Raw genomic sequence first — 25,975 nt, forward strand, 5'->3', positions numbered from 1 at the left:
CCATGATACATGTATCCTATTGCGTACTAGGCAACTGATTGGCCCTCCTGTCAGATGACATCCTGCTGTATCTTTGTGATGTAATGGCACCACTTGACCAATCGCCCTGGGTGAAGATTATTACACCGGAGGACCAGAAATCAGCAATTACACACTAGGTAACTATCTGTGAATATGACTGCACAGCAAGTAGGAGGTGTAATGGGAATAGACTCTGCACAATTGAAAGCAGTGGGCTCCTATTTAAAGAGGGCTAGAGTTAGAAGAAGCAACTGATTGGCCCTCATGTCAGAAGACATCCTGCTGTAGCTTTGTGATGTAATGGCACCACATGACCAATTGCCCTGGGAGACGATTACACCGGAGGACCAGACATCAGCAATTACACACTAGGTAAGTATCTGGGAATATGACTCCACAGCAAGTAGGAGGTGTAATGGGAATATACTCTGCACCATTGAAAGCATTGGGCTCCTATTTAAAGAGGGCTAGAGTTAGAAGAACACAGTCTCTAAACAGCAGTCCATCTGGAGTATCAGAGTCCCACTCACAGAGAGCAGGGAAACAGGTTAAATAGCTTCCCTCCATCTGAAAGTAAGTCAATTGCTCTAACCTAAGACACCTCATTCCAGCCTGAAAGATGGTAATTACATCGAAAGACAGATTGCCTGCACAAGTATCTAAAGAAGATTTTGTCAGCCACATAGACAGTCAAAGTCTTTGATAAACTATCATGATGGCCATAGCGTCATCCATATTGCCACCGTCTTAGAAGATTATATATATGCGGAAAACCCCACTAAATGGCACTGAGAGCCATCAGATGCTATGAACTTCTATTAATGGCAAAATGAATAAATGAGATTTTGACTTACCATATATATTGATCGAGGCATGGAGAAGGCTGAGGAATGAGCTTTCTTTTTTTTTTTCTCAGCAAGCGGAGAAATATTCCTCTGCAACACTGCCTCTGCTGGCCATTCAGTATAATCTGCAGATGGAAAAGTCCACTGTTAGTCAATTTTTAGAACTTGAATATTTCCAAAGAAATGCAACACTACCAAAAAATGATTTTTATAAAGTGTCAATCATTAGTACTATGGTGTATCTAATATTGTGAAAATCCAAAGCTCACTAAAAATTATAATCTCAATTTAGATTTCAACCTAGCTGACTTCTTTCAATCCTATGCCTCATTTGCTGGTACATTCTACACAACTATAGCACCTATATGAGGACTTGGATAGAAAGATCTCTTTGGCAGCCAAGAGATAGCGTACCCTTCTCACAAGAATTATTTTAGGGTATGGTACACTATAACAATTCAGTGATCTGATAAGCTAAGGGAGGAAGGTTTATGCTACGGTTCGTGGGAATAATAAAAACTATGAATAACAGATTCTAACATCTTCATTTTAGCACATCCATATCAGTTAACCTATAGAGAATTCCAGAATGTTATGATCAACCACTCCTTCAAACAAATGTATGAGTCTCAAATAATGGCCCAGGTCCTTTCATCTCACCACCCTAGTCTTCAGCTGGGCATCCTGTCTACATTGCTCCCTTTTCTATACCATGATACATGTATCCTATTGCGTACTAGGCAACTGATTGGCCCTCCTGTCAGATGACATCCTGCTGTATCTTTGTGATGTAATGGCACCACTTGACCAATCGCCCTGGGTGAAGATTATTACACCGGAGGACCAGAAATCAGCAATTACACACTAGGTAACTATCTGTGAATATGACTGCACAGCAAGTAGGAGGTGTAATGGGAATAGACTCTGCACCATTGAAAGCAGTGGGCTCCTATTTAAAGAGGGCTAGAGTTAGAAGAAGCAACTGATTGGCCCTCATGTCAGAAGACATCCTGCTGTAGCTTTGTGATGTAATGGCACCACATGACCAATTGCCCTGGGAGACGATTACACCGGAGGACCAGACATCAGCAATTACACACTAGGTAAGTATCTGGGAATATGACTCCACAGCAAGTAGGAGGTGTAATGGGAATATACTCTGCACCATTGAAAGCATTGGGCTCCTATTTAAAGAGGGCTAGAGTTAGAAGAACACAGTCTCTAAACAGCAGTCCATCTGGAGTATCAGAGTCCCACTCACAGAGAGCAGGGAAACAGGTTAAATAGCTTCCCTCCATCTGAAAGTAAGTCAATTGCTCTAACCTAAGACACCTCATTCCAGCCTGAAAGATGGTAATTACATCGGAAGACAGATTGCCTGCACAAGTATCTAAAGAAGATTTTGTCAGCCACATAGACAGTCAAAGTCTTTGATAAACTATCATGATGGCCATAGCGTCATCCATATTGCCACCGTCTTAGAAGATTATATATATGCGGAAGACCCCACTAAATGGCACTGAGAGCCATCAGATGCTATGAACTTTTTATTAATGGCAAAATGAATAAATGAGATTTTGACTTACCATATATATTGATCGAGGCATGGAGAAGGCTGAGGAATGAGCTTTCTTTTTTTTTTTCTCAGCAAGCGGAGAAATATTCCTCTGCAACACTGCCTCTGCTGGCCATTCAGTATAATCTGCAGATGTAAAAGTCCACTGTTAGTCAATTTTTAGAACTTGAATATTTCCAAAGAAATGCAACACTACCAAAAAATGATTTTTATAAAGTGTCAATCATTAGTACTATGGTGTATCTAATATTGTGAAAATCCAAAGCTCACTAAAAATTATAATCTCAATTTAGATTTCAACCTAGCTGACTTCTTTCAATCCTATGCCTCATTTGCTGGTACATTCTACACAACTATAGCACCTATATGAGGACTTGGATAGAAAGAACTCTTTGGCAGCCAAGAGATAGCGTACCCTTCTCACAAGAATTATTTTAGGGTATGGTACACTATAACAATTCAGTGATCTGATAAGCTAAGGGAGGAAGGTTTATGCTACGGTTCGTGGGAATAATAAAAACTATGAATAACAGATTCTAACATCTTCATTTTACCACATCCATATCAGTTAACCTATAGAGAATTCCAGAATGTTATGATCAACCACTCCTTCAAACAAATGTATGAGTCTCAAATAATGGCCCAGGTCCTTTCATCTCACCACCCTAGTCTTCAGCTGGGCATCCTGTCTACATTGCTCCCTTTTCTATACCATGATACATGTATCCTATTGCGTACTAGGCAACTGATTGGCCCTCCTGTCAGATGACATCCTGCTGTATCTTTGTGATGTAATGGCACCACTTGACCAATCGCCCTGGGTGAAGATTATTACACCGGAGGACCAGAAATCAGCAATTACACACTAGGTAACTATCTGTGAATATGACTGCACAGCAAGTAGGAGGTGTAATGGGAATAGACTCTGCACCATTGAAAGCAGTGGGCTCCTATTTAAAGAGGGCTAGAGTTAGAAGAAGCAACTGATTGGCCCTCATGTCAGAAGACATCCTGCTGTAGCTTTGTGATGTAATGGCACCACATGACCAATTGCCCTGGGAGACGATTACACCGGAGGACCAGACATCAGCAAGTACACACTAGGTAAGTATCTGGGAATATGACTCCACAGCAAGTAGGAGGTGTAATGGGAATATACTCTGCACCATTGAAAGCATTGGGCTCCTATTTAAAGAGGGCTAGAGTTAAAAGAACACAGTTTCTAAACAGCAGTCCATCTGGAGTATCAGAGTCCCACTCACAGAGAGCAGGGAAACAGGTTAAATAGCTTCCCTCCATCTGAAAGTAAGTCAATTGCTCTAACCTTAGACACCTCATTCAAGCCTGAAAGATGGTAATTACCTCGGAGGACAGATTGCCTGCACAAGTATCTAAAGAAGATTTTGTCAGCCACATAGACAGTCAAAGTCTTTGATAAACTATCATGATGGCCATAGCGTCATCCATATTGCTACCGTCTTAGAAGATTATATTTATGCGGAAGACCCCACTAAATGGCACTGAGAGCCATCAGATGCTATGAACTTCTATTAATGGCAAAATGAATAAATGAGATTTTGACTTACCATATATATTGATCGAGGCATGGAGAAGGCTGAGGAATGAGCTTTCTTTTTTTTTTTTCTCAGCAAGCGGAGAAATATTCCTCTGCAACACTGCCTCTGCTGGCCATTCAGTATAATCTGCAGATGGAAAAGTCCACTGTTAGTCAATTTTAAGAACTTGAATATTTCCAAAGAAATGCAACACTACCAAAAAATGATTTTTATAAAGTGTCAATCATTAGTACTATGGTGTATCTAATATTGTGAAAATCCAAAGCTCACTAAAAATTATAATCTCAATTTAGATTTCAACCTAGCTGACTTCTTTCAATCCTATGCCTCATTTGCTGGTACATTCTACACAACTTTAGCACCTATATGAGGACTTGGATAGAAAGATCTCTTTGGCAGCCAAGAGATAGCGTACCCTTCTCACAAGAATTATTTTAGGGTATGGTACACTATAACAATTCAGTGATCTGATAAGCTAAGGGAGGAAGGTTTATGCTACGGTTCGTGGGAATAATAAAAACTATGAATAACAGATTCTAACATCTTCATTTTAGCACATCCATATCAGTTAACCTATAGAGAATTCCAGAATGTTATGATCAACCACTCCTTCAAACAAATGTATGAGTCTCAAATAATGGCCCAGGTCCTTTCATCTCACCACCCTAGTCTTCAGCTGGGCATCCGGTCTACATTGCTCCCTTTTCTATACCATGATACATGTATCCTATTGCGTACTAGGCAACTGATTGGCCCTCCTGTCAGATGACATCCTGCTGTATCTTTGTGATGTAATGGCACCACTTGACCAATCGCCCTGGGTGAAGATTATTACACCGGAGGACCAGAAATCAGCAATTACACACTAGGTAACTATCTGTGAATATGACTGCACAGCAAGTAGGAGGTGTAATGGGAATAGACTCTGCACCATTGAAAGCAGTGGGCTCCTATTTAAAGAGGGCTAGAGTTAGAAGAAGCAACTGATTGGCCCTCATGTCAGAAGACATCCTGCTGTAGCTTTGTGATGTAATGGCACCACATGACCAATTGCCCTGGGAGACGATTACACCGGAGGACCAGACATCAGCAAGTACACACTAGGTAAGTATCTGGGAATATGACTCCACAGCAAGTAGGAGGTGTAATGGGAATATACTCTGCACCATTGAAAGCATTGGGCTCCTATTTAAAGAGGGCTAGAGTTAAAAGAACACAGTTTCTAAACAGCAGTCCATCTGGAGTATCAGAGTCCCACTCACAGAGAGCAGGGAAACAGGTTAAATAGCTTCCCTCCATCTGAAAGTAAGTCAATTGCTCTAACCTTAGACACCTCATTCAAGCCTGAAAGATGGTAATTACCTCGGAGGACAGATTGCCTGCACAAGTATCTAAAGAAGATTTTGTCAGCCACATAGACAGTCAAAGTCTTTGATAAACTATCATGATGGCCATAGCGTCATCCATATTGCTACCGTCTTAGAAGATTATATTTATGCGGAAGACCCCACTAAATGGCACTGAGAGCCATCAGATGCTATGAACTTCTATTAATGGCAAAATGAATAAATGAGATTTTGACTTACCATATATATTGATCGAGGCATGGAGAAGGCTGAGGAATGAGCTTTCTTTTTTTTTTTCTCAGCAAGCGGAGAAATATTCCTCTGCAACACTGCCTCTGCTGGCCATTCAGTATAATCTGCAGATGGAAAAGTCCACTGTTAGTCAATTTTTAGAACTTGAATATTTCCAAAGAAATGCAACACTACCAAAAAATGATTTTTATAAAGTGTCAATCATTAGTACTATGGTGTATCTAATATTGTGAAAATCCAAAGCTCACTAAAAATTATAATCTCAATTTAGATTTCAACCTAGCTGACTTCTTTCAATCCTATGCCTCATTTGCTGGTACATTCTACACAACTATAGCACCTATATGAGGACTTGGATAGAAAGAACTCTTTGGCAGCCAAGAGATAGCGTACCCTTCTCACAAGAATTATTTTAGGGTATGGTACACTATAACAATTCAGTGATCTGATAAGCTAAGGGAGGAAGGTTTATGCTACGGTTCGTGGGAATAATAAAAACTATGAATAACAGATTCTAACATCTTCATTTTAGCACATCCATATCAGTTAACCTATAGAGAATTCCAGAATGTTATGATCAACCACTCCTTCAAACAAATGTATGAGTCTCAAATAATGGCCCAGGTCCTTTCATCTCACCACCCTAGTCTTCAGCTGGGCATCCTGTCTACATTGCTCCCTTTTCTATACCATGATACATGTATCCTATTGCGTACTAGGCAACTGATTGGCCCTCCTGTCAGATGACATCCTGCTGTATCTTTGTGATGTAATGGCACCACTTGACCAATCGCCCTGGGTGAAGATTATTACACCGGAGGACCAGAAATCAGCAATTACACACTAGGTAACTATCTGTGAATATGACTGCACAGCAAGTAGGAGGTGTAATGGGAATAGACTCTGCACAATTGAAAGCAGTGGGCTCCTATTTAAAGAGGGCTAGAGTTAGAAGAAGCAACTGATTGGCCCTCATGTCAGAAGACATCCTGCTGTAGCTTTGTGATGTAATGGCACCACATGACCAATTGCCCTGGGAGACGATTACACCGGAGGACCAGACATCAGCAATTACACACTAGGTAAGTATCTGGGAATATGACTCCACAGCAAGTAGGAGGTGTAATGGGAATATACTCTGCACCATTGAAAGCATTGGGCTCCTATTTAAAGAGGGCTAGAGTTAGAAGAACACAGTCTCTAAACAGCAGTCCATCTGGAGTATCAGAGTCCCACTCACAGAGAGCAGGGAAACAGGTTAAATAGCTTCCCTCCATCTGAAAGTAAGTCAATTGCTCTAACCTAAGACACCTCATTCCAGCCTGAAAGATGGTAATTACATCGAAAGACAGATTGCCTGCACAAGTATCTAAAGAAGATTTTGTCAGCCACATAGACAGTCAAAGTCTTTGATAAACTATCATGATGGCCATAGCGTCATCCATATTGCCACCGTCTTAGAAGATTATATATATGCGGAAAACCCCACTAAATGGCACTGAGAGCCATCAGATGCTATGAACTTCTATTAATGGCAAAATGAATAAATGAGATTTTGACTTACCATATATATTGATCGAGGCATGGAGAAGGCTGAGGAATGAGCTTTCTTTTTTTTTTTCTCAGCAAGCGGAGAAATATTCCTCTGCAACACTGCCTCTGCTGGCCATTCAGTATAATCTGCAGATGGAAAAGTCCACTGTTAGTCAATTTTTAGAACTTGAATATTTCCAAAGAAATGCAACACTACCAAAAAATGATTTTTATAAAGTGTCAATCATTAGTACTATGGTGTATCTAATATTGTGAAAATCCAAAGCTCACTAAAAATTATAATCTCAATTTAGATTTCAACCTAGCTGACTTCTTTCAATCCTATGCCTCATTTGCTGGTACATTCTACACAACTATAGCACCTATATGAGGACTTGGATAGAAAGAACTCTTTGGCAGCCAAGAGATAGCGTACCCTTCTCACAAGAATTATTTTAGGGTATGGTACACTATAACAATTCAGTGATCTGATAAGCTAAGGGAGGAAGGTTTATGCTACGGTTCGTGGGAATAATAAAAACTATGAATAACAGATTCTAACATCTTCATTTTAGCACATCCATATCAGTTAACCTATAGAGAATTCCAGAATGTTATGATCAACCACTCCTTCAAACAAATGTATGAGTCTCAAATAATGGCCCAGGTCCTTTCATCTCACCACCCTAGTCTTCAGCTGGGCATCCTGTCTACATTGCTCCCTTTTCTATACCATGATACATGTATCCTATTGCGTACTAGGCAACTGATTGGCCCTCCTGTCAGATGACATCCTGCTGTATCTTTGTGATGTAATGGCACCACTTGACCAATCGCCCTGGGTGAAGATTATTACACCGGAGGACCAGAAATCAGCAATTACACACTAGGTAACTATCTGTGAATATGACTGCACAGCAAGTAGGAGGTGTAATGGGAATAGACTCTGCACCATTGAAAGCAGTGGGCTCCTATTTAAAGAGGGCTAGAGTTAGAAGAAGCAACTGATTGGCCCTCATGTCAGAAGACATCCTGCTGTAGCTTTGTGATGTAATGGCACCACATGACCAATTGCCCTGGGAGACGATTACACCGGAGGACCAGACATCAGCAATTACACACTAGGTAAGTATCTGGAAATATGACTCCACAGCAAGTAGGAGGTGTAATGGGAATATACTCTGCACCATTGAAAGCATTGGGCTCCTATTTAAAGAGGGCTAGAGTTAGAAGAACACAGTCTCTAAACAGCAGTCCATCTGGAGTATCAGAGTCCCACTCACAGAGAGCAGGGAAACAGGTTAAATAGCTTCCCTCCATCTGAAAGTAAGTCAATTGCTCTAACCTAAGACACCTCATTCCAGCCTGAAAGATGGTAATTACATCGGAAGACAGATTGCCTGCACAAGTATCTAAAGAAGATTTTGTCAGCCACATAGACAGTCAAAGTCTTTGATAAACTATCATGATGGCCATAGCGTCATCCATATTGCCACCGTCTTAGAAGATTATATATATGCGGAAAACCCCACTAAATGGCACTGAGAGCCATCAGATGCTATGAACTTCTATTAATGGCAAAATGAATAAATGAGATTTTGACTTACCATATATATTGATCGAGGCATGGAGAAGGCTGAGGAATGAGCTTTCTTTTTTTTTTTCTCAGCAAGCGGAGAAATATTCCTCTGCAACACTGCCTCTGCTGGCCATTCAGTATAATCTGCAGATGGAAAAGTCCACTGTTAGTCAATTTTTAGAACTTGAATATTTCCAAAGAAATGCAACACTACCAAAAAATGATTTTTATAAAGTGTCAATCATTAGTACTATGGCGTATCTAATATTGTGAAAATCCAAAGCTCACTAAAAATTATAATCTCAATTTAGATTTCAACCTAGCTGACTTCTTTCAATCCTATGCCTCATTTGCTGGTACATTCTACACAACTATAGCACCTATATGAGGACTTGGATAGAAAGAACTCTTTGGCAGCCAAGAGATAGCGTACCCTTCTCACAAGAATTATTTTAGGGTATGGTACACTATAACAATTCAGTGATCTGATAAGCTAAGGGAGGAAGGTTTATGCTACGGTTCGTGGGAATAATAAAAACTATGAATAACAGATTCTAACATCTTCATTTTAGCACATCCATATCAGTTAACCTATAGAGAATTCCAGAATGTTATGATCAACCACTCCTTCAAACAAATGTATGAGTCTCAAATAATGGCCCAGGTCCTTTCATCTCACCACCCTAGTCTTCAGCTGGGCATCCTGTCTACATTGCTCCCTTTTCTATACCATGATACATGTATCCTATTGCGTACTAGGCAACTGATTGGCCCTCCTGTCAGATGACATCCTGCTGTATCTTTGTGATGTAATGGCACCACTTGACCAATCGCCCTGGGTGAAGATTATTACACCGGAGGACCAGAAATCAGCAATTACACACTAGGTAACTATCTGTGAATATGACTGCACAGCAAGTAGGAGGTGTAATGGGAATAGACTCTGCACCATTGAAAGCAGTGGGCTCCTATTTAAAGAGGGCTAGAGTTAGAAGAAGCAACTGATTGGCCCTCATGTCAGAAGACATCCTGCTGTAGCTTTGTGATGTAATGGCACCACATGACCAATTGCCCTGGGAGACGATTACACCGGAGGACCAGACATCAGCAATTACACACTAGGTAAGTATCTGGGAATATGACTCCACAGCAAGTAGGAGGTGTAATGGGAATATACTCTGCACCATTGAAAGCATTGGGCTCCTATTTAAAGAGGGCTAGAGTTAGAAGAACACAGTCTCTAAACAGCAGTCCATCTGGAGTATCAGAGTCCCACTCACAGAGAGCAGGGAAACAGGTTAAATAGCTTCCCTCCATCTGAAAGTAAGTCAATTGCTCTAACCTAAGACACCTCATTCCAGCCTGAAAGATGGTAATTACATCGGAAGACAGATTGCCTGCACAAGTATCTAAAGAAGATTTTGTCAGCCACATAGACAGTCAAAGTCTTTGATAAACTATCATGATGGCCATAGCGTCATCCATATTGCCACCGTCTTAGAAGATTATATATATGCGGAAAACCCCACTAAATGGCACTGAGAGCCATCAGATGCTATGAACTTCTATTAATGGCAAAATGAATAAATGAGATTTTGACTTACCATATATATTGATCGAGGCATGGAGAAGGCTGAGGAATGAGCTTTCTTTTTTTTTTTCTCAGCAAGCGGAGAAATATTCCTCTGCAACACTGCCTCTGCTGGCCATTCAGTATAATCTGCAGATGGAAAAGTCCACTGTTAGTCAATTTTTAGAACTTGAATATTTCCAAAGAAATGCAACACTACCAAAAAATGATTTTTATAAAGTGTCAATCATTAGTACTATGGTGTATCTAATATTGTGAAAATCCAAAGCTCACTAAAAATTATAATCTCAATTTAGATTTCAACCTAGCTGACTTCTTTCAATCCTATGCCTCATTTGCTGGTACATTCTACACAACTTTAGCACCTATATGAGGACTTGGATAGAAAGATCTCTTTGGCAGCCAAGAGATAGCGTACCCTTCTCACAAGAATTATTTTAGGGTATGGTACACTATAACAATTCAGTGATCTGATAAGCTAAGGGAGGAAGGTTTATGCTACGGTTCGTGGGAATAATAAAAACTATGAATAACAGATTCTAACATCTTCATTTTAGCACATCCATATCAGTTAACCTATAGAGAATTCCAGAATGTTATGATCAACCACTCCTTCAAACAAATGTATGAGTCTCAAATAATGGCCCAGGTCCTTTCATCTCACCACCCTAGTCTTCAGCTGGGCATCCTGTCTACATTGCTCCCTTTTCTATACCATGATACATGTATCCTATTGCGTACTAGGCAACTGATTGGCCCTCCTGTCAGATGACATCCTGCTGTATCTTTGTGATGTAATGGCACCACTTGACCAATCGCCCTGGGTGAAGATTATTACACCGGAGGACCAGAAATCAGCAATTACACACTAGGTAACTATCTGTGAATATGACTGCACAGCAAGTAGGAGGTGTAATGGGAATAGACTCTGCACCATTGAAAGCAGTGGGCTCCTATTTAAAGAGGGCTAGAGTTAGAAGAAGCAACTGATTGGCCCTCATGTCAGAAGACATCCTGCTGTAGCTTTGTGATGTAATGGCACCACATGACCAATTGCCCTGGGAGACGATTACACCGGAGGACCAGACATCAGCAATTACAGACTAGGTAAGTATCTGGGAATATGACTCCACAGCAAGTAGGAGGTGTAATGGGAATATACTCTGCACCATTGAAAGCATTGGGCTCCTATTTAAAGAGGGCTAGAGTTAGAAGAACACAGTCTCTAAACAGCAGTCCATCTGGAGTATCAGAGTCCCACTCACAGAGAGCAGGGAAACAGGTTAAATAGCTTCCCTCCATCTGAAAGTAAGTCAATTGCTCTAACCTAAGACACCTCATTCAAGCCTGAAAGATGGTAATTACATCGGAAGACAGATTGCCTGCACAAGTATCTAAAGAAGATTTTGTCAGCCACATAGACAGTCAAAGTCTTTGATAAACTATCATGATGGCCATAGCGTCATCCATATTGCCACCGTCTTAGAAGATTATATTTATGCGGAAGACCCCACTAAATGGCACTGAGAGCCATCAGATGCTATGAACTTTTTATTAATGGCAAAATGAATAAATGAGATTTTGACTTACCATATATATTGATCGAGGCATGGAGAAGGCTGAGGAATGAGCTTTCTTTTTTTTTTTTCTCAGCAAGCGGAGAAATATTCCTCTGCAACACTACCTCTGCTGGCCATTCAGTATAATCTGCAGATGGAAAAGTCCACTGTTAGTCAATTTTTAGAACTTGAATATTTCCAAAGAAATGCAACACTACCAAAAAATGATTTTTATAAAGTGTCAATCATTAGTACTATGGTGTATCTAATATTGTGAAAATCCAAAACTCATTAAAAATATAATCTCAATTTAGATTTCAACCTAGCTGACTTCTTTCAATCCTATGCCTCATTTGCTGGTACATTCTACACAACTATAGCACCTATATGAGGACTTGGATAGAAAGATCTCTTTGGCAGCCAAGAGATAGCGTACCCTTCTCACAAGGATTATTTTAGGTTATGGTACACTATAGCAATTCAGTGATCTGATAAGCTAAGGGAGGAAGGTTTATGCTACAGTTCGTGGGAATAATAAAAACTATGAATAACAGATTCTAACATCTTCATTTTAGCACATCCATATCAGTTAACCTATAGAGAATTCCAGAATGTTATGATCAACCACTCCTTCAAACAAATGTATGAGTCTCAAATAATGGCTCAGGTCCTTTCATCTCACCACCCTAGTCTTCAGCTGGGCATCCTGTCTACATTGCTCCCTTTTCTATACCATGATACATGTATCCTATTGCGTACTAGGCAACTGATTGGCCCTCCTGTCAGATGACATCCTGCTGTATCTTTGTGATGTAATGGCACCACTTGACCAATCGCCCTGGGTGAAGATTATTACACCGGAGGACCAGACATCAGCAATTACACACTAGGTAACTATCTGTGAATATGACTGCACAGCAAGTAGGAGGTGTAATGGGAATAGACTCTGCACCATTGAAAGCAGTGGGCTCCTATTTAAAGAGGGCTAGAGTTAGAAGAAGCAACTGATTGGCCCTCATGTCAGAAGACATCCTGCTGTAGCTTTGTGATGTAATGGCACCACATGACCAATTGCCCTGGGAGACGATTACACCGGAGGACCAGACATCAGCAATTACACACTAGGTAAGTATATGGGAATATGACTCCACAGCAAGTAGGAGGTGTAATGGGAATATACTCTGCACCATTGAAAGCATTGGGCTCCTATTTAAAGAGGGCTAGAGTTAAAATAACACAGTTTCTAAACAGCAGTCCATCTGGAGTATCAGAGTCCCACTCACAGAGAGCAGGGAAACAGGTTAAATAGCTTCCCTCCATCTGAAAGTAAGTCAATTGCTCTAACCTAAGACACCTCATTCCAGCCTGAAAGATGGTAATTACATCGGAAGACAGATTGCCTGCACAAGTATCTAAAGAAGATTTTGTCAGCCACATAGACAGTCAAAGTCTTTGATAAACTATCATGATGGCCATAGCGTCATCCATATTGCCACCGTCTTAGAAGATTATATATATGCGGAAGACCCCACTAAATGGCACTGAGAGCCATCAGATGCTATGAACTTTTTATTAATGGCAAAATGAATAAATGAGATTTTGACTTACCATATATATTGATCGAGGCATGGAGAAGGCTGAGGAATGAGCTTTCTTTTTTTTTTTTCTCAGCAAGCGGAGAAATATTCCTCTGCAACACTGCCTCTGCTGGCCATTCAGTTTAATCTGCAGATGGAAAAGTCGACTGTTAGTCAATTTTTAGAACTTGAATATTTCCAAAGAAATGCAACACTACCAAAAAATGATTTTTATAAAGTGTCAATCATTAGTACTATGGTGTATCTAATATTGTGAAAATCCAAAACTCATTAAAATTATAATCTCAATTTAGATTTCAACCTAGCTGACTTCTTTCAATCCTATGCCTCATTTGCTGGTACATTCTACACAACTATAGCACCTATATGAGGACTTGGATAGAAAGATCTCTTTGGCAGCCAAGAGATAGCGTACCCTTCTCACAAGAATTATTTTAGGTTATGGTACACTATAGCAATTCAGTGATCTGATAAGCTAAGAGAGGAAGGTTTATGCTACGGTTCGTGGGAATAATAAAAACTATGAATAACAGATTCTAACATCTTCATTTTAGCACATCCATATCAGTTAACCTATAGAGAATTCCAGAATGTTATGATCAACCACTCCTTCAAACAAATGTATAAGTCTCAAATAATGGCCCAGGTCCTTTCATCTCACCACCCTAGTCTTCAGCTGGGCATCCTGTCTACATTGCTCCCTTTTCTATACCATGATACATGTATCCTATTGCGTACTAGGCAACTGATTGGCCCTCCTGTCAGATGACATCCTGCTGTATCTTTGTGATGTAATGGCACCACTTGACCAATCGCCCTGGGTGAAGATTATTACACCGGAGGACCAGAAATCAGCAATTACACACTAGGTAACTATCTGTGAATATGACTGCACAGCAAGTAGGAGGTGTAATGGGAATAGACTCTGCACCATTGAAAGCAGTGGGCTCCTATTTAAAGAGGGCTAGAGTTAGAAGAAGCAACTGATTGGCCCTCATGTCAGAAGACATCCTGCTGTAGCTTCGTGATGTAATGGCACCACATGACCAATTGCCCTGGGAGACGATTACACCGGAGGACCAGACATCAGCAATTACACACTAGGTAAGTATCTGGGAATATGACTCCACAGCAAGTAGGAGGTGTAATGGGAATATACTCTGCACCATAGAAAGCATTGGGCTCCTATTTAAAGAGGGCTAGAGTTAGAAGAACACAGTCTCTAAACAGCAGTCCATCTGGAGTATCAGAGTCCCACTCACAGAGAGCAGGGAAACAGGTTAAATAGCTTCCCTCCATCTGAAAGTAAGTCAATTGCTCTAACCTAAGACACCTCATTCCAGCCTGAAAGATGGTAATTACATCGGAAGACAGATTGCCTGCACAAGTATCTAAAGAAGATTTTGTCAGCCACATAGACAGTCAAAGTCTTTGATAAACTATCATGATGGCCATAGCGTCATCCATATTGCCACCGTCTTAGAAGATTATATTTATGCGGAAGACCCCACTAAATGGCACTGAGAGCCATCAGATGCTATGAACTTTTTATTAATGGCAAAATGAATAAATGAGATTTTGACTTACCATATATATTGATCGAGGCATGGAGAAGGCTGAGGAATGAGCTTTCTTTTTTTTTTTTCTCAGCAAGCGGAGAAATATTCCTCTGCAACACTGCCTCTGCTGGCCATTCAGTATAATCTGCAGATGGAAAAGTCCACTGTTAGTCAATTTTTAGAACTTGAATATTTCCAAAGAAATGCAACACTACCAAAAAATGATTTTTATAAAGTGTCAATCATTAGTACTATGGTGTATCTAATATTGTGAAAATCCAAAACTCATTAAAATTATAATCTCAATTTAGATTTCAACCTAGCTGACTTCTTTCAATCCTATGCCTCATTTGCTGGTACATTCTACACAACTATAGCACCTATATGAGGACTTGGATAGAAAGATCTCTTTGGCAGCCAAGAGATAGCGTACCCTTCTCACAAGGATTATTTTAGGTTATGGTACACTATAGCAATTCAGTGATCTGATAAGCTAAGGGAGGAAGGTTTATGCTACGGTTCGTGGGAATAATAAAAACTATGAATAACAGATTCTAACATCTTCATTTTAGCACATCCATATCAGTTAACCTATAGAGAATTCCAGAATGTTATGATCAACCACTCCTTCAAACAAATGTATGAGTCTCAAATAATGGCCCAGGTCCTTTCATCTCACCACCCTAGTCTTCAGCTGGGCATCCTGTCTACATTGCTCCCTTTTCTATACCATGATACATGTATCCTATTGCGTACTAGGCAATTGATTGGCCCTCCTGTCAGATGACATCCTGCTGTATCTTTGTGATGTAATGGCACCACTTGACCAATCGCCCTGGGTGAAGATTATTACACCGGAGGACCAGAAATCAGCAATTACACACTAGGTAACTATCTGTGAATATGACTGCACAGCAAGTAGGAGGTGTAATGGGAATAGACTCTGCACCATTGAAAGCAGTGGGCTCCTATTTAAAGAGGGCTAGAGTTAGAAGAAGCAACTGATTGGCCCTCATGTCAGAAGACATCCTGCTGTAGCTTTGTAACGTAATGGCACCACATGACCAATTGCCCTGGGAGACGATTACACCGGAGCACCAGACATCAGCAATTACACACTAGGTAAATATCTGGGAATATGACTCCACAGCAAGTAGGAGGTGTAATGGGAATATACTCTGCACCATTGAAAGCATTGGGCTCCTATTTAAAGAGGGCTGGAGTTAGAAGAACACAGTCTCTAAACAGCAGTCCATCTGGAGTATCAGAGTCCCACTCACAGAGAGCAGGGAAACAGGTTAAATAGCTTCCCTCCATCTGAAAGTAAGTCAATTGCTCTAACCTAAGACACCTCATTCCAGCCTGAAAGATGGTAATTACATCGGAAGACAGATTGCCTGCACAAGTATCTAAAGAAGATTTTGTCAGCCACATAGACAGTCAAAGTCTTTGATAAACTATCATGATGGCCATAGCGTCATCCATATTGCCACCGTCTTAGAAGATTATATTTATGCGGAAGACCCCACTAAATGGCACTGAGAGCCATCAGATGCTATGAACTTTTTATTAATGGCAAAATGAATAAATGAGATTTTGACTTACCATATATATTGATCGAGGCATGGAGAAGGCTGAGGAATGAGCTTTCTTTTTTTTTTTTCTCAGCAAGCGGAGAAATATTCCTCTGCAACACTGCCTCTGCTGGCCATTCAGTATAATTTGCAGATGGAAAAGTCCACTGTTAGTCAATTTTTAGAACTTGAATATTTCCAAAGAAATGCAACACTACCAAAAAATGATTTTTATAAAGTGTCAATCATTAGTACTATGGTGTATCTAATATTGTGAAAATCCAAAGCTCACTAAAAATTATAATCTCAATTTAGATTTCAACCTAGCTGACTTCTTTCAATCCTATGCCTCATTTGCTGGTACATTCTACACAACTATAGCACCTATATGAGGACTTGGATAGAAAGAACTCTTTGGCAGCCAAGAGATAGCGTACCCTTCTCACAAGAATTATTTTAGGGTATGGTACACTATAACAATTCAGTGATCTGATAAGCTAAGGGAGGAAGGTTTATGCTACGGTTCGTGGGAATAATAAAAACTATGAATAACAGATTCTAACATCTTCATTTTAGCACATCCATATCAGTTAACCTATAGAGAATTCCAGAATGTTATGATCAACCACTCCTTCAAACAAATGTATGAGTCTCAAATAATGGCCCAGGTCCTTTCATCTCACCACCCTAGTCTTCAGCTGGGCATCCTGTCTACATTGCTCCCTTTTCTATACCATGATACATGTATCCTATTGCGTACTAGGCAACTGATTGGCCCTCCTGTCAGATGACATCCTGCTGTATCTTTGTGATGTAATGGCACCACTTGACCAATCGCCCTGGGTGAAGATTATTACACCGGAGGACCAGAAATCAGCAATTACACACTAGGTAACTATCTGTGAATATGACTGCACAGCAAGTAGGAGGTGTAATGGGAATAGACTCTGCACAATTGAAAGCAGTGGGCTCCTATTTAAAGAGGGCTAGAGTTAGAAGAAGCAACTGATTGGCCCTCATGTCAGAAGACATCCTGCTGTAGCTTTGTGATGTAATGGCACCACATGACCAATTGCCCTGGGAGACGATTACACCGGAGGACCAGACATCAGCAATTACACACTAGGTAAGTATCTGGGAATATGACTCCACAGCAAGTAGGAGGTGTAATGGGAATATACTCTGCACCATTGAAAGCATTGGGCTCCTATTTAAAGAGGGCTAGAGTTAGAAGAACACAGTCTCTAAACAGCAGTCCATCTGGAGTATCAGAGTCCCACTCACAGAGAGCAGGGAAACAGGTTAAATAGCTTCCCTCCATCTGAAAGTAAGTCAATTGCTCTAACCTAAGACACCTCATTCCAGCCTGAAAGATGGTAATTACATCGGAAGACAGATTGCCTGCACAAGTATCTAAAGAAGATTTTGTCAGCCACATAGACAGTCAAAGTCTTTGATAAACTATCATGATGGCCATAGCGTCATCCATATTGCCACCGTCTTAGAAGATTATATATATATGCGGAAAACCCCACTAAATGGCACTGAGAGCCATCAGATGCTATGAACTTCTATTAATGGCAAAATGAATAAATGAGATTTTGACTTACCATATATATTGATCGAGGCATGGAGAAGGCTGAGGAATGAGCTTTCTTTTTTTTTTTCTCAGCAAGCGGAGAAATATTCCTCTGCAACACTGCCTCTGCTGGCCATTCAGTATAATCTGCAGATGGAAAAGTCCACTGTTAGTCAATTTTTAGAACTTGAATATTTCCAAAGAAATGCAACACTACCAAAAAATGATTTTTATAAAGTGTCAATCATTAGTACTATGGCGTATCTAATATTGTGAAAATCCAAAGCTCACTAAAAATTATAATCTCAATTTAGATTTCAACCTAGCTGACTTCTTTCAATCCTATGCCTCATTTGCTGGTACATTCTACACAACTATAGCACCTATATGAGGACTTGGATAGAAAGAACTCTTTGGCAGCCAAGAGATAGCGTACCCTTCTCACAAGAATTATTTTAGGGTATGGTACACTATAACAATTCAGTGATCTGATAAGCTAAGGGAGGAAGGTTTATGCTACGGTTCGTGGGAATAATAAAAACTATGAATAACAGATTCTAACATCTTCATTTTAGCACATCCATATCAGTTAACCTATAGAGAATTCCAGAATGTTATGATCAACCACTCCTTCAAACAAATGTATGAGTCTCAAATAATGGCCCAGGTCCTTTCATCTCACCACCCTAGTCTTCAGCTGGGCATCCTGTCTACATTGCTCCCTTTTCTATACCATGATACATGTATCCTATTGCGTACTAGGCAACTGATTGGCCCTCCTGTCAGATGACATCCTGCTGTATCTTTGTGATGTAATGGCACCACTTGACCAATCGCCCTGGGTGAAGATTATTACACCGGAGGACCAGAAATCAGCAATTACACACTAGGTAACTATCTGTGAATATGACTGCACGGCAAGTAGGAGGTGTAATGGGAATAGACTCTGCACAATTGAAAGCAGTGGGCTCCTATTTAAAGAGGGCTAGAGTTAGAAGAAGCAACTGATTGGCCCTCATGTCAGAAGACATCCTGCTGTAGCTTTGTGATGTAATGGCACCACATGACCAATTGCCCTGGGAGACGATTACACCGGAGGACCAGACATCAGCAATTACACACTAGGTAAGTATCTGGGAATATGACTCCACAGCAAGTAGGAGGTGTAATGGGAATATACTCTGCACCATTGAAAGCATTGGGCTCCTATTTAAAGAGGGCTAGAGTTAGAAGAACACAGTCTCTAAACAGCAGTCCATCTGGAGTATCAGAGTCCCACTCACAGAGAGCAGGGAAACAGGTTAAATAGCTTCCCTCCATCTGAAAGTAAGTCAATTGCTCTAACCTAAGACACCTCATTCCAGCCTGAAAGATGGTAATTACATCGGAAGACAGATTGCCTGCACAAGTATCTAAAGAAGATTTTGTCAGCCACATAGACAGTCAAAGTCTTTGATAAACTATCATGATGGCCATAGCGTCATCCATATTGCCACCGTCTTAGAAGATTATATATATGCGGAAAACCCCACTAAATGGCACTGAGAGCCATCAGATGCTATGAACTTCTATTAATGGCAAAATGAATAAATGAGATTTTGACTTACCATATATATTGATCGAGGCATGGAGAAGGCTGAGGAATGAGCTTTCTTTTTTTTTTCTCAGCAAGCGGAGAAATATTCCTCTGCAACACTGCCTCTGCTGGCCATTCAGTATAATCTGCAGATGGAAAAGTCCACTGTTAGTCAATTTTTAGAACTTGAATATTTCCAAAGAAATGCAACACTACCAAAAAATGATTTTTATAAAGTGTCAATCATTAGTACTATGGCGTATCTAATATTGTGAAAATCCAAAGCTCACTAAAAATTATAATCTCAATTTAGATTTCAACCTAGCTGACTTCTTTCAATCCTATGCCTCATTTGCTGGTACATTCTACACAACTATAGCACCTATATGAGGACTTGGATAGAAAGAACTCTTTGGCAGCCAAGAGATAGCGTACCCTTCTCACAAGAATTATTTTAGGGTATGGTACACTATAACAATTCAGTGATCTGATAAGCTAAGGGAGGAAGGTTTATGCTACGGTTCGTGGGAATAATAAAAACTATGAATAACAGATTCTAACATCTTCATTTTAGCACATCCATATCAGTTAACCTATAGAGAATTCCAGAATGTTATGATCAACCACTCCTTCAAACAAATGTATGAGTCTCAAATAATGGCCCAGGTCCTTTCATCTCACCACCCTAGTCTTCAGCTGGGCATCCTGTCTACATTGCTCCCTTTTCTATACCATGATACATGTATCCTATTGCGTACTAGGCAACTGATTGGCCCTCCTGTCAGATGACATCCTGCTGTATCTTTGTGATGTAATGGCACCACTTGACCAATCGCCCTGGGTGAAGATTATTACACCGGAGGACCAGAAATCAGCAATTACACACTAGGTAACTATCTGTGAATATGACTGCACGGCAAGTAGGAGGTGTAATGGGAATAGACTCTGCACAATTGAAAGCAGTGGGCTCCTATTTAAAGAGGGCTAGAGTTAGAAGAAGCAACTGATTGGCCCTCATGTCAGAAGACATCCTGCTGTAGCTTTGTGATGTAATGGCACCACATGACCAATTGCCCTGGGAGACGATTACACCGGAGGACCAGACATCAGCAATTACACACTAGGTAAGTATCTGGGAATATGACTCCACAGCAAGTAGGAGGTGTAATGGGAATATACTCTGCACCATTGAAAGCATTGGGCTCCTATTTAAAGAGGGCTAGAGTTAGAAGAACACAGTCTCTAAACAGCAGTCCATCTGGAGTATCAGAGTCCCACTCACAGAGAGCAGGGAAACAGGTTAAATAGCTTCCCTCCATCTGAAAGTAAGTCAATTGCTCTAACCTAAGACACCTCATTCCAGCCTGAAAGATGGTAATTACATCGGAAGACAGATTGCCTGCACAAGTATCTAAAGAAGATTTTGTCAGCCACATAGACAGTCAAAGTCTTTGATAAACTATCATGATGGCCATAGCGTCATCCATATTGCCACCGTCTTAGAAGATTATATATATGCGGAAAACCCCACTAAATGGCACTGAGAGCCATCAGATGCTATGAACTTCTATTAATGGCAAAATGAATAAATGAGATTTTGACTTACCATATATATTGATCGAGGCATGGAGAAGGCTGAGGAATGAGCTTTCTTTTTTTTTTTCTCAGCAAGCGGAGAAATATTCCTCTGCAACACTGCCTCTGCTGGCCATTCAGTATAATCTGCAGATGGAAAAGTCCACTGTTAGTCAATTTTTAGAACTTGAATATTTCCAAAGAAATGCAACACTACCAAAAAATGATTTTTATAAAGTGTCAATCATTAGTACTATGGTGTATCTAATATTGTGAAAATCCAAAGCTCACTAAAAATTATAATCTCAATTTAGATTTCAACCTAGCTGACTTCTTTCAATCCTATGCCTCATTTGCTGGTACATTCTACACAACTTTAGCACCTATATGAGGACTTGGATAGAAAGATCTCTTTGGCAGCCAAGAGATAGCGTACCCTTCTCACAAGAATTATTTTAGGGTATGGTACACTATAACAATTCAGTGATCTGATAAGCTAAGGGAGGAAGGTTTATGCTACGGTTCGTGGGAATAATAAAAACTATGAATAACAGATTCTAACATCTTCATTTTAGCACATCCATATCAGTTAACCTATAGAGAATTCCAGAATGTTATGATCAACCACTCCTTCAAACAAATGTATGAGTCTCAAATAATGGCCCAGGTCCTTTCATCTCACCACCCTAGTCTTCAGCTGGGCATCCTGTCTACATTGCTCCCTTTTCTATACCATGATACATGTATCCTATTGCGTACTAGGCAACTGATTGGCCCTCCTGTCAGATGACATCCTGCTGTATCTTTGTGATGTAATGGCACCACTTGACCAATCGCCCTGGGTGAAGATTATTACACCGGAGGACCAGAAATCAGCAATTACACACTAGGTAACTATCTGTGAATATGACTGCACAGCAAGTAGGAGGTGTAATGGGAATAGACTCTGCACCATTGAAAGCAGTGGGCTCCTATTTAAAGAGGGCTAGAGTTAGAAGAAGCAACTGATTGGCCCTCATGTCAGAAGACATCCTGCTGTAGCTTTGTGATGTAATGGCACCACATGACCAATTGCCCTGGGAGACGATTACACCGGAGGACCAGACATCAGCAATTACAGACTAGGTAAGTATCTGGGAATATGACTCCACAGCAAGTAGGAGGTGTAATGGGAATATACTCTGCACCATTGAAAGCATTGGGCTCCTATTTAAAGAGGGCTAGAGTTAGAAGAACACAGTCTCTAAACAGCAGTCCATCTGGAGTATCAGAGTCCCACTCACAGAGAGCAGGGAAACAGGTTAAATAGCTTCCCTCCATCTGAAAGTAAGTCAATTGCTCTAACCTAAGACACCTCATTCAAGCCTGAAAGATGGTAATTACATCGGAAGACAGATTGCCTGCACAAGTATCTAAAGAAGATTTTGTCAGCCACATAGACAGTCAAAGTCTTTGATAAACTATCATGATGGCCATAGCGTCATCCATATTGCCACCGTCTTAGAAGATTATATTTATGCGGAAGACCCCACTAAATGGCACTGAGAGCCATCAGATGCTATGAACTTTTTATTAATGGCAAAATGAATAAATGAGATTTTGACTTACCATATATATTGATCGAGGCATGGAGAAGGCTGAGGAATGAGCTTTCTTTTTTTTTTTTTCTCAGCAAGCGGAGAAATATTCCTCTGCAACACTACCTCTGCTGGCCATTCAGTATAATCTGCAGATGGAAAAGTCCACTGTTAGTCAATTTTTAGAACTTGAATATTTCCAAAGAAATGCAACACTACCAAAAAATGATTTTTATAAAGTGTCAATCATTAGTACTATGGTGTATCTAATATTGTGAAAATCCAAAACTCATTAAAAATATAATCTCAATTTAGATTTCAACCTAGCTGACTTCTTTCAATCCTATGCCTCATTTGCTGGTACATTCTACACAACTATAGCACCTATATGAGGACTTGGATAGAAAGATCTCTTTGGCAGCCAAGAGATAGCGTACCCTTCTCACAAGGATTATTTTAGGTTATGGTACACTATAGCAATTCAGTGATCTGATAAGCTAAGGGAGGAAGGTTTATGCTACGGTTCGTGGGAATAATAAAAACTATGAATAACAGATTCTAACATCTTCATTTTAGCACATCCATATCAGTTAACCTATAGAGAATTCCAGAATGTTATGATCAACCACTCCTTCAAACAAATGTATGAGTCTCAAATAATGGCTCAGGTCCTTTCATCTCACCACCCTAGTCTTCAGCTGGGCATCCTGTCTACATTGCTCCCTTTTCTATACCATGATACATGTATCCTATTGCGTACTAGGCAACTGATTGGCCCTCCTGTCAGATGACATCCTGCTGTATCTTTGTGATGTAATGGCACCACTTGACCAATCGCCCTGGGTGAAGATTATTACACCGGAGGACCAGACATCAGCAATTACACACTAGGTAACTATCTGTGAATATGACTGCACAGCAAGTAGGAGGTGTAATGGGAATAGACTCTGCACCATTGAAAGCAGTGGGCTCCTATTTAAAGAGGGCTAGAGTTAGAAGAAGCAACTGATTGGCCCTCATGTCAGAAGACATCCTGCTGTAGCTTTGTGATGTAATGGCACCACATGACCAATTGCCCTGGGAGACGATTACACCGGAGGACCAGACATCAGCAATTACACACTAGGTAAGTATATGGGAATATGACTCCACAGCAAGTAGGAGGTGTAATGGGAATATACTCTGCACCATTGAAAGCATTGGGCTCCTATTTAAAGAGGGCTAGAGTTAAAATAACACAGTTTCTAAACAGCAGTCCATCTGGAGTATCAGAGTCCCACTCACAGAGAGCAGGGAAACAGGTTAAATAGCTTCCCTCCATCTGAAAGTAAGTCAATTGCTCTAACCTAAGACACCTCATTCCAGCCTGAAAGATGGTAATTACATCGGAAGACAGATTGCCTGCACAAGTATCTAAAGAAGATTTTGTCAGCCACATAGACAGTCAAAGTCTTTGATAAACTATCATGATGGCCATAGCGTCATCCATATTGCCACCGTCTTAGAAGATTATATATATGCGGAAAACCCCACTAAATGGCACTGAGAGCCATCAGATGCTATGAACTTCTATTAATGGCAAAATGAATAAATGAGATTTTGACTTACCATATATATTGATCGAGGCATGGAGAAGGCTGAGGAATGAGCTTTCTTTTTTTTTTTCTCAGCAAGCGGAGAAATATTCCTCTGCAACACTGCCTCTGCTGGCCATTCAGTATAATCTGCAGATGGAAAAGTCCACTGTTAGTCAATTTTTAGAACTTGAATATTTCCAAAGAAATGCAACACTACCAAAAAATGATTTTTATAAAGTGTCAATCATTAGTACTATGGCGTATCTAATATTGTGAAAATCCAAAGCTCACTAAAAATTATAATCTCAATTTAGATTTCAACCTAGCTGACTTCTTTCAATCCTATGCCTCATTTGCTGGTACATTCTACACAACTATAGCACCTATATGAGGACTTGGATAGAAAGATCTCTTTGGCAGCCAAGAGATAGCGTACCCTTCTCACAAGAATTATTTTAGGGTATGGTACACTATAACAATTCAGTGATCTGATAAGCTAAGGGAGGAAGGTTTATGCTACGGTTCGTGGGAATAATAAAAACTATGAATAACAGATTCTAACATCTTCATTTTAGCACATCCATATCAGTTAACCTATAGAGAATTCCAGAATGTTATGATCAACCACTCCTTCAAACAAATGTATGAGTCTCAAATAATGGCCCAGGTCCTTTCATCTCACCACCCTAGTCTTCAGCTGGGCATCCTGTCTACATTGCTCCCTTTTCTATACCATGATACATGTATCCTATTGCGTACTAGGCAACTGATTGGCCCTCCTGTCAGATGACATCCTGCTGTATCTTTGTGATGTAATGGCACCACTTGACCAATCGCCCTGGGTGAAGATTATTACACCGGAGGACCAGAAATCAGCAATTACACACTAGGTAACTATCTGTGAATATGACTGCACAGCAAGTAGGAGGTGTAATGGGAATAGACTCTGCACCATTGAAAGCAGTGGGCTCCTATTTAAAGAGGGCTAGAGTTAGAAGAAGCAACTGATTGGCCCTCATGTCAGAAGACATCCTGCTGTAGCTTTGTGATGTAATGGCACCACATGACCAATTGCCCTGGGAGACGATTACACCGGAGGACCAGACATCAGCAATTACACACTAGGTAAGTATCTGGAAATATGACTCCACAGCAAGTAGGAGGTGTAATGGGAATATACTCTGCACCATTGAAAGCATTGGGCTCCTATTTAAAGAGGGCTAGAGTTAGAAGAACACAGTCTCTAAACAGCAGTCCATCTGGAGTATCAGAGTCCCACTCACAGAGAGCAGGGAAACAGGTTAAATAGCTTCCCTCCATCTGAAAGTAAGTCAATTGCTCTAACCTAAGACACCTCATTCCAGCCTGAAAGATGGTAATTACATCGAAAGACAGATTGCCTGCACAAGTATCTAAAGAAGATTTTGTCAGCCACATAGACAGTCAAAGTCTTTGATAAACTATCATGATGGCCATAGCGT

The sequence above is a fragment of the Lissotriton helveticus genome, chromosome 3_1 (assembly GCF_964261635.1).
Source record: "Lissotriton helveticus chromosome 3_1, aLisHel1.1, whole genome shotgun sequence".
In the NCBI taxonomy this organism is placed as follows: domain Eukaryota; kingdom Metazoa; phylum Chordata; class Amphibia; order Caudata; family Salamandridae; genus Lissotriton; species Lissotriton helveticus.